The sequence below is a fragment of the Aquarana catesbeiana genome, linkage group LG04 (genome assembly GCF_042186555.1).
Source record: "Aquarana catesbeiana isolate 2022-GZ linkage group LG04, ASM4218655v1, whole genome shotgun sequence".
Lineage (NCBI taxonomy): Eukaryota > Metazoa > Chordata > Amphibia > Anura > Ranidae > Aquarana > Aquarana catesbeiana.
Window position 1 is genome coordinate 629,688,806 of NC_133327.1, and position 14,823 is coordinate 629,703,628.

Here is a 14,823-nt window from a genome sequence, read left to right on the forward strand (position 1 = left end):
GATTGGTGCAATTAAACCATCCAGTTCACGAGTCTATTATTTTCTATAACCCAAGCCACAATTCTTTTTATATTGAAAACTTTGGTAAAAGAATGCATGATCGCATATTGAACCTACATTGCAAATCCTATTAACTGCATGAGGGGCAAACATTGCCTAGTGTTAAGCCTTCTTAACAGTTTGCCTTCTTTTATCAACTAAAAACAGAAAAAATCTCCTGCGCTCGGGTGTTTAGTCTCTCAATGCGTGGTGTGACCAACTTTATAAAGCAATGCCTGCCGTCTTGCAGCCCTCCTTGGAACAATGGGTATTCATAAAACTGGAAAAGGAAAAGAAGGAGGGCACACTGACCTTGTGCATTACTAATGGTAAAGCTTTATTAGAAGCATAAAAGACAACAAAGTTTATACTCACAAACGAGCATGTACATGAGGCTTGTCAATTAGTGAGACTTCTGAACACCAGCAAACCGGACCTGATGTTGAGAGGATCAAATGATATCCCAAAATGACCGACGCGTTTCAAGGGCGTACCCTTTTCCTCAGAGCCTAAAACGGACAGTGGCTGGTCTCTCCTGGTCGCCTCTATATATAATAAATGGTAGAAACTACCAACCCGCGCAAATGGAAGCTGGTTAAACTAATGTAAAATTGATTAAGGAGCAGCACATTATAAGATAAATAAAAAGGACAATAATTAACTAATTAATTACAAACCTCACTCCCTATAAAGTGCAAGTGCAAATATCACACACTAATGTAAAACAAAATAAAATATAGTGTATAAATAATGTCAATAGTGATACTCATAAATAGCTTTCAACTAAGTGAAATCAGCAGATAATCAAACATCAAAAATGAAAAAATCAAAAACAAAAACAAGTGAAAGCAACAGTTCAAAATTCAAAATTAAATTCAAAGAATATATTCAAAAAATGTATGTGTTCAAAAAAGTGTTCAAATAGTGTTGAAATCAGACTTCTGGACAAATCCTCCTGGGGTTCAGCAAGGCATCAGACAACAGTAATCCACCACCATCAACCGTCCGACCGGTTTCGTCAGTGCGCTCTGACGTCTGATGCCTCTATATATGTCTGTGTGCTCATGTACCAAGCGACACCCACCCAAATTGGTCACGCCCACCCACATGGACAGGCTCCACCTAATTCCTCCTGGTTGGTCAGTTGCATCACATTGCTCTTTCTAATAGGATAATATTCCATATACCATACCATATAAGTTGCGTCAGCCATTTTGGGATATCGTTTGATCCTCTCAACATCAGGTCCGGTTTGCCGGTGTTCAGAAACGCAGTCTCACTAATTGACAAGCCTCATGTACATGCTCGTTTGTAAGTATAAACTTTGTTGTCTTTTATGCTTCTAATAAAGCTTTACCATTGGTAATCCACAAGGTCGGTGCGCCCTCCTTCTTTTCTTTTTTCTTTTATTAACTGCCATGGTTTGTGTTTTTTCTGAAATTTCATCAGGGTTCTGTTATGTGGTGAAAATAGTACTTAGTGGAGTTTTTTATTCTTAGCTTCTCCGACACACAGTAAAACTGATGACCATAATCTTGCCACAAACTCTTGACATTACCCTTCCGATGTAAAGAGTTATTCATAAAGCCAAATAATCGTGCGATCTTAACTCTATAATCAGTAAAACATTTCAGTGATTACCAAGCTGTTCAATGGACCCCAACATTGGAAGTGGGAGGGTTAAAGCCAAAAATTCAGTTAAAAATATGCCAAGTAAGGTCGGCAAGAAGCAAGAATGCTAACATCTGCAGCCTATTTATCATGTCATATTGAGTCAATTTAAATGAAGAGCCATAAAAGATGACATAGAGAGTGCTTTCTCTTGCACCGAAAACTGAAGACCCTTGCTCAGAGGGCTCCCAACCATATGGACCATTATAAGCTGTCCATAAACACATCACAACAGTTTTGATTGTTGTATCCTGAAAGAAGAAATTAATACTTATCAAACATAGATGTGCCCTTCCCAAAGACTTTTAAATTTGAGGAGTGGCTTGGACAGATCTTGGGTTGGCCCTATAGATTCTAGATTTTAGTTTTTGAAAGGTTAAAAAGTATGCATATTTGGCAGGATTTCCATTAACAAAACCACCGATGCAAGAATCACTGAAAATGACCAGACTATGTACATACAGGGTTAAAGAAGATCTATCATTAAAAAGTATTTTCTATTGTAGTTCTTTGTCCCATGTTGCTAGGTGCTTTCTAACCCTAGCTATTAGGTAGGGCTAGGCAGACCCCCCTAGCTAGCATTGCACAGTATCGATATTGGTGCTGATACGAAGCATTTGCATGAGTATTTGTACTTTCGGCTATTAAAACCGATACCTTTTTCATGCAGTGTGGTGCGTTTTGACCCCATACAAAATGAATTGGCTCAAATCACACTTCAAAGAATGTCATGTGATTTGAACATGAATGCCGTGTAATTCTTGTCTGAATCACATGCGGTTTCCAGCACCGCTACTGTGTGAACCCAGGCTGAAGTCACTACGATAAGCCTGGGTTCACACAGAAGCGGTTTGGGAAACCGCATGTGATTCAGATAGGAATCACACCGTATTACTATTCAAATCACATGCGATTCTTTGTAGTGCAATTTGAGCCAATTCTTGAAAAAAAATAGGTATCAGTAATTGTTTTTGGTGAGTACTTGAGAAAAAGTATCAGTACTCATACTTGCTCTGAAAAAACTGATATTGGTGCTTCCCTACCCTTAACCCCTGTGGCCACCCAACTCCATATCTAGAAAAGAGATGGCCACTGCATAATGGCCACTTGTCTCAGCTTCGAGCAGATGAGCGGCTCAGACAAGCTGCGGCACTAGCAATGCAGAGAGACAAGCAGTGTGTCAGCATCCTGTCCCTCTGTATTCCTCAGGCCGCTGCTTGTCCTTGGAAAGTGCTCAGAGCCAAGACAATTCGCAGTTATGAAGCAGCCATCTGCTCTGTATTTTTTCTGCAGTCTATAACTGAAAAAGAGAATGGTAAAAGGTGGTAAACCGCCCATCTAAAGGAGGGCATACAGCCACTCAGGGTTGTGAAATTGCATCAACCGCAGCAGAAATGAAAGTGTTTGTTACCCTAACATTTCATATTCCTGATATGTGCCTGCTGTACCATGTGCTTGTATGAAAAAGTATCCTGTTCTCTTTGTATTGCTTCCTTTGTGTGAAATCTCTGGTGTTCCTGTCAGTTCCTCTGCTTTCCTATTAAAAACTGACCACACTAAACAGGAAAGTACAGTGTGGTCAGTTCTCTAACTATGCTGGGAACTCAGCCTGCTCTTTTCCAATGATCAGATTTGTCCTGACACACCTCCTCTGCACAGCCTTTCACTGGGAAGCTCAGTGTGCCACTGCGTGTCCTCCCCCCAGCTCTTATGCAGCTGAGAACAGAGACTGAATGTGATCACTTGTAAAAAAGGGAAAAATTGGTATTTATAATTTTTTTAAAAATCTATACATATTTTAAACTGAATGGGTTGTTTTACAAGGTGATCGTTTACAATCACTTTAAACAGCATGTTGCCGCTGTGGTGGTTCAGTCTCTTTCTGGGAGAAAAAGACAGCGATAAGGTGCCATATCACCTCCTCACCACCACCTGTCAAATGCCCCCTGAAAGCAATCCACCAAAGATCATTTATCAGAGGGGCGGCAAGGGCTGTAGCATATTAGAATGAGCCCTTGCAATTTTTTTTTTTTTTTAAACAGAAAAGCTATTTATTTTTACTGTGAAAATTTTAAAGCATGTACTAGGGATTTTTGTCAACAGGTCTATATCTTCATTATGTCTTCATTATAGTGCCTTGATGTTTGCTATGACCTTCATCTCTGAGAAGTTCGTATTTCACACTTCAGGTCCCAAGAGTAATATTATTGTGACCAAAGCAAAATGAAATGGTAATAACTTGTCAGGAACATAGTTTTTTTATTGAAACAGCACCAAGGCTAAGACCCCATTCACACAGGGACGACTTGTCAGGCGACCTAGTCGCCTGACAAGTCGCCTCCCGTTCTGTACTATGGAGCCATTCTAAGGGGAGCGACGCAAGTCGCTCCGACTTAGAAAAAGGTTCCTGTACGACTTCGGGGGCGACTTGGGGCGACTTGCATAGACTTCTATGCAGAAGTCGTTTTGCAAGTCGCCTGGGCATTTGTTTGCAGGTCGCCTCGCTGAGGCGACCTGCAAGTCGTGTTGCCCCTGTGTGAATGGGGTCTGAGGATCTGTAGAAGTGAAATGAATGGTGTGTTATCTGCAATTGTTATATCTAATCCTGGTGAAACTTGATATAGTGAAAGTGTGAGTTGGAGAATCCAGTATTGTCATATATGAGATTCAGTTGTAGAAAAAAATGAGGCCCAAAACTAGCTTAAAATTAGTATTCTGTTTTTGTATTGTTTTGTATTTTTTTCTGTTTTGGATAGAGTAAGAAAGGGTTAGACCTTTTGCCAAGTTTTTTTTTTTTGAGAATCCCCCATGTCCTGGTAAGCACTGTCACCGAGACAGAAAATAAGTTGAAATTTTTTTTTTTTTTTTTTTTTTTTTTGTTATTTGAAGAGAACAACAAAATGCTGATTTTCCCTACAGGGAAAGCCCTGGGTGCTCCAAGGTAACAAATGTTAAATTTAAAAGTTGTCATGAGAGCACGAGCATGAAGTGAGGAGGCATCTTCCAATGTTCTGGTGATGACTACGGTCTAAAATGGAAATTTATCATACTTTTGGGAGCTATCCTAATGCCCCGTACACACGAGCGGAAATTCCGCCAGCAAAAGTCCGATGAGAGCTTTTGGTCTGAAAATGCGACCGTGTGTATGCTCCATCGGACTTTTGCTGGCGGAATTCCAGCCAGCAAAAGATTGAGAGCATGTTCTCAATTTTTCGGTTGGAAAAAGTTCCGATCTGAAATTCCGATCGCCCGTACCAATTCTGACCCGCAAAATTCCTACGCATGCTCGGAAACAATTCGACGCATGCTCGGAAGCATTGAACTTCATTTTCTCGGCTTGCCGTAGTATTGTACGTCACCGCGTTCTTGATGGTCAAAAGAACTTTTGTGTGACTGTGTGTATGCAAGCCAAGCTTGAGCGGAATTCCGTCGGAAAAACCATCCAAGATTTTTCCGACGGAAATTCCGCTCGTGTGTACGGGGCATAATACTTCCAGTTGCATCTCCGAGACAGGAGATGAGGCATACTTTAACACCAGAAGAAAAATCAGTTTTCACCTGACAGTATGACTTTTTGTTTTCTACAATCAAATTTTTTAGGAAGCTAGTGTGTTCTGGGGAGGTTGACACCAGCAACTGAGAGCTGCAAGGACTGATGAGGAAGGTATCAGGTATATTATTCAATAATGTCATAAATGATCATGCTCTTTAAAGAATTTAGGCTGCTCTCCATTTAAAACCCACTACCTTCTCCCACCCCCATATACTTATCTTAATTTCTTCTTTTATTTAGCCTGTAGTTGTTGCAATGTCTAGAATGCTGCTGCGGTCTACACTAATGGCAGAGGCACTTCAAAGGATCACATGACTGTGGATTCAGGTACATTTTTGTAGGTTTTTTTTTTTTTTTTTTTATTGAATCACATTTTTGCTAAGTGTTGGTGAGCTTACCTTCCTCACATTGTCCCACTACTGCAGCCCAGAGAAATACCTGGTACTTTTGGGTATGTTGGAACATATGAAACTTACCCTGTTTCCATACAATGCAGTGTTCCATGCTTAAGTGGATTATTGCCAGATCATGTGGTCTGCATAGCCTGCAGGGGTGTTGCTAGGTGGGAAAAAGACCGGGGGCTTCACCCCGAAGGTAAATTTGATAACTCCTCCCACATTTTAAAGTAAGTCCTGCCCAAGCCTTGCACCATGGGGGGGTTTAGGCTCACTTGCTGGTTGCTGCCTGGCTGGGCTGCAGCCTGTTCCAGTGCTGTCCGGTGGGTCTCAGTGACAGCACACTGAGTCTGGGCTGAGGGCTCACTTGAGCTGGCTGATCAGTGCCCATCAGTGCAGCCTGATCAGTGCCCATCAATGCAGCCTCACCAGTGCCCATCAATGCAGCCTCATTAGTTCCCATCAGTTCAGCCTCACCAGTGCTCATCAATGCAGCCTGATCAGTGCCTATCAGCTCAGCCTCACCAATGTCCATCAATGCAGCCTCATCAGTGCCCATCAGCTCAGCCTCACCAGTGCTCATCAGTGCCCATCAGTGCAGCCTTACATGTGCCCATCAATGCAGCCTGATCAGTGCCTATCAGCTCAGCCTCCCCAGTGCCCATCAATGCAGCCTCACCAGTGCCTTTCAATGCAGGCTGATCAGTGCCCATCAATGCAGCCTTACCAGTGCCCATCAATGCAGCCTCATCAGTGCCCATCAATGCAGCCTCACCAGTGCCCATCAATGCAGCCTCACCAGTGCCCATCAATGCAGCTTCATAAGTTCCCTTCAATGCAGCTTCATCAGTGCCCATCAGCTCAGCCTTACCTGTGCCCATCAATGCAGCCTCACCAGTGCCCTTCAGCACAGCCTCGCCAGTCCCCATCAGCACAGCCTCCCCAGTGCCCATCAGCTCAGCTTTACCTGTGACCATCAATGCAGTCTGATCAGTGCCCATCAGCGCAGCCTCACCAGTGCCCATCAGTGCAACCTTGCCAGTGCCCATCAGTGCAGCCTCATCATTGCCCATCAGCTCAGCCTTACCGGTGCCCATCAATGCAGCCTGATCAGTGCCTATCAATGCAGTCTTGCCAGTGCCCATCAGCGCAGCCTTGCCAGTGCCTATCAGCGCAGCCTTGCCTGTGTCTATCAGCACAGCCATGCCAGTGCCCATCAGCGCAGCCTTGCCAGTGCATGCCATGGGGAGACGAGAGCCACTGGTTTACAAAGATTGGTGATCTACCGCTCACCTGGCGCAGTGTCACATTAAGTCCCATCCCCTGGACTGGCTCCCCGGCTCCTATGATGGAGGTCACACATCCCGGCATTGGACCAGTGTGACGTGCATCATGGGAGCCAGTCCAGGAGATGGGACTTCTATGTCACTTGGCCTCTCCATGTAGTTCGGCCCTGTATAGCCCTGAGTTCACGGCCAACCCCAGACCTTGGGACTCAGGGCTAATGATTGTAAATAAGCAATACCAGACCTGGAGCTTTTTAGGGGCCCACTCAGGGCTATAGCCCTGGTCAGCCCCCCCCCCCCCCCCCCCGACACCACCATAGAAAGCATTTAGTTATATCTGTTCGATAGGTGCAAAACAATACCTGTTGGTTATGCCAGAAATTGAAAGGTGTCCTGTGTCCTATGTTCCTGTGTTATCTCAAGAAGTCTAATTTGACTATATTTCTTATCTTAGACTACAGAGAAATTAGTGTTTATATTGTGGAGATGGAAAAAGATGGAACCATTCAGTCCACAAAAAAACTGTATGTTGTCATAAAAGCTTTGCGTTGCATTCCTGAAAGATCAACGGGTATTTTTGTGTACTTGTAAAGCCTCTACAGGGATAAAACCCAGGAAATTGTGCATGTATTGCAGAGATGTATTACATCTGTTTGACATTGTTGCAAAAAACCCCAAACAAACAAACTTTTGTTTACAGAGCTCAATAGATGTAAAAATTACAGATAGAATAGAATGGTGTAAGATTTACATATAGGGTGAGTCAGATCAGTTACCGCATACCTTCTCCTTTTACACAGCTCTGTAGAAGTTTCAGAGACAGAGTTTCCAAAATAGGACAACAATTAACTTGTTATCTCTTCAGAAAACGCATAATGCTTTGCAGGGTGGACTCAGCTGGGAGACTAGGGGGAAGATGGCTTTTCTGCATGGACCAATACAATAAGACAAGTTGGGCTGGTAGTCCAGAGTAAAGATACCTCACCATTCAGACATTATTGAGAGTTGGAATCACAGTCAGCAACACATGCTGGGCATTATATAGCTATCTGCAACTTGTTTAGACCTGCATTCACTGTGTCTGGCAGTGGAAAGTCTTCTGGCTTTACGATGTCATGTGAATGCTAAAAAGTAAGTTGATACTGGAAGATGTGAAAGTGAAAAGATATGTTACAATGCTCACCTCACCCAAGACAAATTTCTATGCCAATAGGTGCCTTGGTTAACCAACCCAAATTGCTCCATTATGCCATAACTTAGCCCTCAATCCTATTTGTTATACAAGCGACAAGTCAATATTATGACATCTCGAACTAATCTCCCTACTTAGAGGTGACCTGGGATCTTGACACTTCCATATACCTTCACAAATTCCTGTGTTTATACCTAATAAGTTCCTCATTGATCTTCATAAAAGTGATTATGTTGTCTAATACCGGTCAGACCTGTACCGCTCCTCTTTATTGTTCGATACTAGTATACGTATTAGCTACCCCACCCATTCTGCATGTTAGGGGATTGCCCATCTCTTTCTGTCTGAGATGTTTATTTGTCCTCAGATGTATATGTATATATATATGTATACTATATATTTTTTCAATAAAAAGTATTGCAACTAAAAGATATGCTACAATAACCAGCTACTGACAACTTTTGTTCTAATCTACTCAATTGTCACTATACAGTGCCTTGAAAAGGCATTCATACCCCTTGAAATTTTCCACATGTTGTCATGTTACAACCAAAAACGTAAATGTGTTTTATTGGGATTTTATGTGATAGACCAACACAAAGTGGCACATAATTGTGAAGTGGAAGGAAAATGATAAATGTTTTTTAAAACTTTTTACAAATAAATATCTGAAAAGTGTGGCATGCATTTGTATTCAGCCCCCTTTACTCTGATAGCCCTAACTAAAATCTAGTTGAACCAATTGCCTTTAGAAGTCACCCAATTAGTAAATAGAGTCCAGCTGTGTGTAATTTAATCTCAGTCTACAGCTGTTCTGTGAAGCCCTTAGAGGTTTGTTAGAGAACCTTAGTGAAAAACCACATCATGAGGGCCACGGAACACACCAGATAGGTCAGGGGTAAAGTTGTGGAGAAGTTTAAAGTGGGATTAGGTTGTAAAAAAATATCCCAAGCTTTGAACATCTCACGGAGCACTGTTCAATCCATCATCCAAAAATGTAAAGAGTATGGCACAACTGCAAACCTATCAAGACATGGCCATCCACCTAAACTGACAGGCCAGACAAAGAGAGCATTAATCAGAGAAGCAGCCAAGAGGCCCATGGCAACGCTGGAGGAGCTGCAGAGATCCACAGCTCAGGTGGGAGAATCTGTCCACAGGACAACTATTAGTTGTGCATTCCACAAATCTGGAATTTATGGAAGAGTGGCAAGAAGAAAGCCATTGTTGAATGTAAGACATAAGGAGTCCCGTTTGTAGTTTGCGAGAAGCCATGTGGGGGGACACAGCAAACATGTGGAAGAAGGTGCTCAGGTTAGATGAGACCAAAATTGAACTCTTTGGCCTAAAAGCAAAACGCTATGTGTGACCTAAAACTAACACTGCACATCACCCTGAACACACCATTCCCACCGTGAAACATGGTGGTGGCAGCATCATATTGTGGGGATGCTTTTCTTCAGCAGGGACAGGGAAGATGGTCAGAGTTGATGGGAAGATGGATGGAGCCAAATACAGGGCAATCTTAGAAGAAAACCTGTTATAGTCTGCAAAAGACTTGAGACTGGGGATGAGGTTCACCTTCCAGCAGGACAACAACCCTAAACATACAGCTAGAGCTACAATGGAATGGTTTAGTCCAAAGCATATTCATGTGTTAGAATTGCTCAGCCAAAATCCAGACTTAAATCCAGTTGAGAATCTGTGACAAGACTTGAACATTGCGGTTCACAGAAGCTCTCCAACCAATCTGACAGAGCTTGAGTTATTTTGCAAAAAAGAATGGGCAAAAATTGATTCACTGCTAATTCAGCACACACTACCTTACAAGTCCTGATGAAGGGGTCAAGGCGTAGACCCAAATATGTGTTGGCTCTACCTGCTTTTACACTGGAATAAACTTGTTTCTGGACTCTAATATTATGCAGTGGCACCCAAATTCTAGATTCATGTATGTCAGTCACAGCCCAGGGTGATGTCAAGATGTTGTATATTGACACCATTTCCCCACTATTAGGTGATAATATGAAAGGTTTCAAGGATTCAGCACCATCTATCCACTCCACTCCACCCCAAGAAGTTACAATAATCCAGGTCCTTTGAGAACACCCGCCTAACTATTAATTAATGAGCCACCATGGCATGCTTTGCATGGTATCCTTTCTGGAGCCCACAACAATCTGTCTCTACAATAAAAGGCATATTTATTTTGTGTTTTCCCCCAGGACAAAGGTTACCAGTCCAATGGTGCTCTGAGGATTCTTTCTCATATACGTACCCTGTATTACATTTTATATAAACAATTATATACATTTTTATCCCCAATAATGCATCAAACTTAAAAAATGTAAAGTGACACAAAACCATTATAGCTTTCAGATAATAATGCAAAACCCTCCTAGGCCCTGGTTTCAACTTTGTATTGGGCCCTAAAGAGTTTATTTAAGCCCCTGTTGGAAAGTCTCCAATCATAGTGACCCAACGGCCGGCGCCCAAATCCTGCACCTGGTTACATTTTTCATGAAATCCTTGCTCACCTTGTCCCGGAGTGTGACCAAACACCTGTATAAAAAGATCAATCCACACATACTGAGCTGTTTAATTACCCCCTACGAGACCTAGATCAACCATGATTAAATTAAAACATTTCAGTGAGGTGTTCTAAGCCCCTCAGACCTAGGAAATGAGTCCTGTATCTTTCTATGATTTATTATAGACACATCCCTGCACTTAATCTCCTCTGTTTTCCAGCTTGTGTACAGTGATCACATTTGCTCTGAAGAAAAAAAGGTGAATCCAGAAAACGTTTTGAGGTATCGTGTTTTATTAGCATACATGTCGCTTTGAAATCCTCCAGGTCTCGTTTATGGCTGTGGAAAAAAAAATAAAGCTATGGATGATTTTTATTAAGGACGTGGATGTATGGGAGAGTGTCAACCCATCTGCCCAGGCCAGGAACTGCTGTTTTCTTCTTAAACCATTCAATATGTTTTCCCTCTATCAGTAGTTCACTGTGTCAGCACGTGCATGCTTTGTACAAAACCCACTGGGACTTACTGTTGCCTGTATGGTTCTGAATCCAAAGATTTATTGCAGTGTATTTTTGTTTCTGTGAGAAAACATAAGACAGGCCTAAAACCAGGAGCCCACATGTGTCTTAAGGAAGAACTCTACAGAAGCATAGACAGCATCAACAAACCTCTAATATACTGCATGCATAGCGTAAAACACAGCAAAAAATAAACATGTATTCAACTAACTAATAATCGCAAATTACAAAACCAAAAGACAAAAATAGATTGGTCACTATGATTTGAGCTTTCTATCTCATTAATGTAATGTTTAAAATAAACTACCCCACTTTTAGGGAAAGTAATGAAGTAAACTAAAAAGCAAGTAGTATAGTAAGTAAAGTAAAATAGGGAGCATGGGTGGGCAGTTAGCTCGTAGAAGGTAGTGACAGTCGATTGGCACTTTTGGCTTCTTAGTGATCCTTTTTATAGGTGAGCAGATAGCTTTTAGAAGCTTCCCCTTTGTCACATGGTCCCAAAAGCCAGGCTGCTACCATGGGTGTGGAGAAAATCTTAAAGCAGAACTCCATTTTTAAAATGATGCCTTTCCCTCCCTGTGCCTCCCTCTTGCACCTGAATAATTCAAATTGTACACAGAGACAAACATCTTAAATCAGAAGCACATAATGGTAGAATTGTGTACATCAAGTTGGTCTCTTTCACATATGCTGAAGTTATGTAATGACAAAAACTCTCCTCAAAGCCATACCAAATTTAGCTACCCCACAGGTCAGGGATCCAGCAATTGGATAGGGGTGACTGTGGAGACATCAGGTCACCTTCACCACTATTTCCTGAAGAGGACTGGCCCCCCATCTCTCCTGGCTATGACCCTTGGTAAAGCTACAGTGTAGTAGAACGTGGCTCTGGAGGAGTGGTAGAATCTGCTCGTCCCATCTTTGAAGCAGTAGAGTAGGTGATATATTTGTAGGATTTACCTCCAAGCACTGGAGAAGACTGGAAGCTCTAGGCAGGGGATCTGATTCTTTCTCAGTAGCTGTCTGCATGGGGTTATCTTTTTGATTGGCGGAAGGTACCTGAGGCATAAGAGGCAGCATAAGCATCCATCTTGTTGTCCTCCCTAGGAGCCAACTCAACCCCAAATGGCATGGGGGATTTTATGCTCAGCCACATTGACCAAGCCTGGTCAGGGCACGGAAGAGCTACGACAATAGCCTCAATATCTCCCGTCTGACACGGTCTGGTCTGGGGTCAGTACTTTGGGCATGTTGTCCACTTCTACTTTGGAGATGTCACCTGAGACTGGTGACATATGGAATAGTATAACAGGTCAAACAGTGAGCTCATGGTGAAAAGCCAGTTGACCTTTGGCTGCAGGTACCACACACTGCTCTCAAAATGTCTCATCCTCCAACATGACAATGGGTCGACAATTTCGTCTCGGCATAAACTTCAAGCCTGAATCCAACTAGTGCACCTCTGGCTCCTCTCACAGAACCCTCTTCTTCAATGGAAGACTCACACATGCCATCCTGACAGAGTTTCCAGCAACAATCTCCACAATCCTCCCCTTACTGTTTCATCGTCCAAACACAAGCCAGCACACTCTCTGACATTACCAATCACGAGCAGTTCACTCTTCCTAGCACATGTCTGGTCACGCTTCCGCTTCATGTGCCATAGTCTTTTTGCATAACTTTAGGTGCATGCCGGGGGCGTATCCTGCCCACTACACCAAGTTGTGAGTGGTGCCCAGGTGGGGATGGGGAGGAGTGCATACTCATGCCCTTGCAGGCTGCCAGAGACATATGCTGAAACATGGTTGTGACAGACCTAGCCGGGACAGAGGCTGTTGGAGAGGACTGAATGCAAGCCTCTTGCCTTTTGATTATGGGCCCTGGATTTTCAAGGGAACAATACTCTTTGTGACGTGAATTAGAAATCCAGTCTTAACTGTACTAATCGGACTCAGTCGTGTATATATGTATATATTGTATGTTGTTTGATTCTGTTGTGGACTCCTTGCTGTGGTCATTTGGGATTTGTGTCCCTGAAGAGGGAGGGGGATTCCTCCAGCAGCCCCCTGCTGATAAGACTGATTCATACTGTTTGGACACATCCTGTGAGGAGATGCTGGTGTCATCAACTCCAACTACCTGTGTTTATGTTAATTGAATGAGCTGATCACATTGTCCTCTATACAATGTAGGAGACGGGACGACTCCTATTGGAGCTGCTGCTATTGTGAGAAAATGTCCTGTGATAATTAACTCAGTCTGGGCAAAAGGTCATGTCTCAGTCACCTAGGCTTATAAAGGATTAGTTAATTAGCTCATGTTAATTAGGTTAATTAGGTTACATTTGTATTGTTAGAGTAATATGAGCAGGAGGGGGAAACCTCATCTTCTCCTGTATATAAGACTTCTGGTTCTAATAAAGTTAGTTCATGTTAGCAACAAGCAAGTGTCGCCTTGTTTTGTGCTCAGAGAGGTTGGAATATCTGATATCTGTATACAGACTGGGAGGAAGTGGTATATGACGGAAGCACTCAAGCGGAGTGTGGGGTGTTCCGTGACATTCAAGCCAGCACACTCTCTGACATTACTGATCACGAGCAGTTCACTCTTCCTAGCACATGTCTGGTCACACTTCCGCTTCATGTGCCATAGTCTCTTTGCATAACTTCAGGTGCATGCCGGGGGAGTATCCTGCCCACTACACCAAGTTGTGAGTGGTGCCCAGGTGGGGATGGGGAGGAGTGCATACTCATGCCCTTGCAGGCTGCCAGAGGCATATGCTGAAACATGGGTATGGCGTTAAAGAGGTGCTCTCTGTAATGGACACTTCTTCACGCAGACAATTTAATTCTTAAGCTACCTGGCACAGCTCTTCTCCTTTTTCACCCTGTACCCTATGGATAACAGTTCCTCACTACACTTCATTCCCTGTGCAGCATTTCTGAACCAGTGCAGCGTGACATGCACCGGACTCCACCTGCCACCTCATCCAGTTGACACTCGCCCATACGCTTAACTCTTGACATTGCTTGTAATTAAACTTAAATCCCAGGAAGCTCAACTCAATTCAGAAAGCTATTTAAATAATAAAGAATGTTGCAGTCAGCTTCTACACATACATTCCATTCCTCTTACAAAATGCTAGCTTAGTGCCTTCTGGTACGCCTGCCCATTGAGGTAGTTATACCTTGAAATTGTGGAAAGAGTCCTTAAAGTCCTTGCTCAAGTCCATAAGTTTATGTCCTGGAACCCTGACTGGGTTCCCGCCAAGGGGAAACACAAAGGCAAAGTAATAGTTATATAGTACATTAATCTCCTGTTCTCTTCCCACATATGGAATGACCCAAACTGGAGGCGGTTCCCTCCTTTTATCTAGCTGCCCCAGCAGAGAACTGTACCACCAAAACAAAACCCTTAAAAAAACCTGACCAGCATAGTTAACCACTGACTTCCTAGAGGCACCAGCTTAGAAGGACAGCATAACTAAATAGTGCAACAGTTAGTACAGACAAGGCATAATAAAAAAAATAAAAATAAAATGACATAACCACTTAATAGGCACCTGCCTATAAGCAGATTTTTATAAGCTGGCAAAAACCAAATGAAATTCGACTTTAAAGTCTTTGTTTTGATCTTTG